Genomic DNA, 2,225 nt, shown 5'->3' with positions numbered 1-2,225 from the left:
TTCTAAATGATGTTTTTAAGGAAGATTGAACCATAGAAGATGGCTGGAGGCACATTGTGGATGATTGCAAGTGGAATCAAAGAATTCATCACAATTTTCTTTTTTTCTACTTTGAATTTCTGTATTTTGGGATACTTTTTTTATTCTCCTATGGTTATTATGAATTTTGTCATGAACTAAACTATTTTTCTAGTGTGTTAAAGGATTCTCCTGAATCTTTATTTTAAATTAATGCAAGTTTTATGATTTATATTTTATCTTGTGATTTATTCAATTTGAATTTAATGCTTGTGAATGATTGATCACCATTGACATGAAATATATGATTTTGATTCGAAATCTGAGAAGTGAGAATTGAATATGTTGTAATTGAATAAACATAGATTTCATATTAGGACGAGAGTACCTGTGTGGTCTGTGTAGTTTTAGGGTTCTTAATCTTAATGCCTATCTTATGTTTATTTATCACACAGATGTAGAAAATTTGAATAGGATTGAGACTTATATATCCTAGTACGAATATAAGTTATTATTGTTGACCTGCTATCACAAGAGAAAAATTGAATAGTAAGATTTGTGATAATAAGAATTAAAGATGATGGTTGATGAAATTGATTGCCCTAGTTCTTAATCAATTGAATTTTCTTAACGTTGTTTACTTTTAGTTATTGAAGTTAATTTCAGGTTTTGTTTTATAATTTTAGTTAATTCTTGTGACTCAATTATCGTTAGCCAAATAGAAATAGGGGTTAAGTTTTGGTACTTAATATATAGTCCTCGGGGAACGATCTCACTTATTCTTTATTACTTGTTACGATTACGTGCACATGCGTATTGATTTTACATAACAAGTTTTTGGCGCCGTTGCCGGGAATTATTTTTACTAATATCAAGAAATTAATTATTTTTCTAAGTTGGTTACTTTTTTTTATACTGTTCTCATTCTGGTTTTTTAGCAATTTGTTATTTCAAGTATTCACATAGTTTATGCGACGACAGGGGTCTGAATCAAGGGTGCCTGTTGATCCTGAAATTGAGAAAACCTGTAGAAGAAATAAGAAACAGAAAAGGTTAGAAAGAATGGCTCGGAACAGGGGTAATGGAGGGGTAGACAACATTTCCCATGACAACGCTGAGAATATCAATGCAAAGAAGTTTGAGGGACTATGTGCTACCTACTGTAATAGGGGCACAGTCATGCATTAAACCTCCAGTGGTTGAGGCTAATAATTTTGAAATTAAGCTTGCTATTTTTAAAATGGTACAATCATCAATTCAGTTTGGGGGATCACCAACTGAAGACCCAAACTTTCATTTGGCTAATTTCCTAGAGCTCTGCGCCACATTTAAGATGAACAGAGTGACAAAATATGCAGTGAGGTTGAGACTATTCCCATTTTCATTGAGGGACTGAGGAAAGAGTTGGCTTATTTCCCTGGAAGCCAATTCTATCACAACATGGGAGGAGCTCAATCAGAAATTTTTGGCAAAAATTTTCCCACCATCACTGTCTCCAAGGTAAGGAGGTGAAATCAACAATTTTCACCAAGAAGATGTTGAGTTATTGTATGATGTGTGGGAGAGGTTTAAGGAGTTGCTGAGAAAATGTCCCCATCATGGAATTGAAAAATGCATGTTAGTCCATATTTTTTTACAATGGTTTGTGTGGTACTACTTGCACAATCATAGATGCAGCATCTGGAGGAGCGTTCATGAGTAAGAGCGCTAATAAAGCTTATGATCTGTTGGAAGAAATGGCTATGAATAACTATCAATGGCCATCAGAAAGAGAAACCACAAAGAAGGTGGCTAGGATGCATGAATTGGATGCCATCTCAATGTTGTCCGCTCAAGTGGCAACATTAACCAAACAGTTTCAAGCTCAAGCTCCAGTTATGCAGATGCAGATTATGTGTGAGTGATGTGGGGGACCTCATTTGTTTGAGCAATGCGCAGCAAGAGATTTTAACAATATGCCTTTGGAGCAACTGCAGACAATAGGTAATTTTCAAAGGGCCTCAAATAACCAATACTCAATGAACTACAATCAAGGGTTGAGGAATCACCCTAATTTCTCATGGACAAGTTGTCAAGGTAGTCAGCAGAGCCAACCTCAGTACCCAAGGCCTCCTCCTGGATTTTCTCAATCACAAAATAGACCACCACAACAGCAAATACCTATGAGGTAACCTGAAGCACAACCTGATGTACTTAATCAATTTATG

General features: G+C 35.2%; 1 non-coding gene across 1 annotated transcript; it reads right to left on the bottom strand.

The window, feature by feature from the left end:
- Positions 1-1,515: 1,515 nt before the first annotated feature.
- LOC133813227 (small nucleolar RNA R71) lies at positions 1,516-1,623 on the bottom strand. The gene has a single exon (XR_009884263.1). It is a non-coding gene; the product is annotated as a small nucleolar RNA R71 (small nucleolar RNA).
- Positions 1,624-2,225: the final 602 nt, after the last annotated feature.

This window comes from Humulus lupulus, chromosome 1 (assembly GCF_963169125.1).
Source record: "Humulus lupulus chromosome 1, drHumLupu1.1, whole genome shotgun sequence".
Classification (NCBI taxonomy): Eukaryota; Viridiplantae; Streptophyta; class Magnoliopsida; order Rosales; family Cannabaceae; genus Humulus; species Humulus lupulus.
Note: the sequence above shows the minus strand (reverse complement) of the source record. Positions and strands in the feature narration are given on the sequence as shown.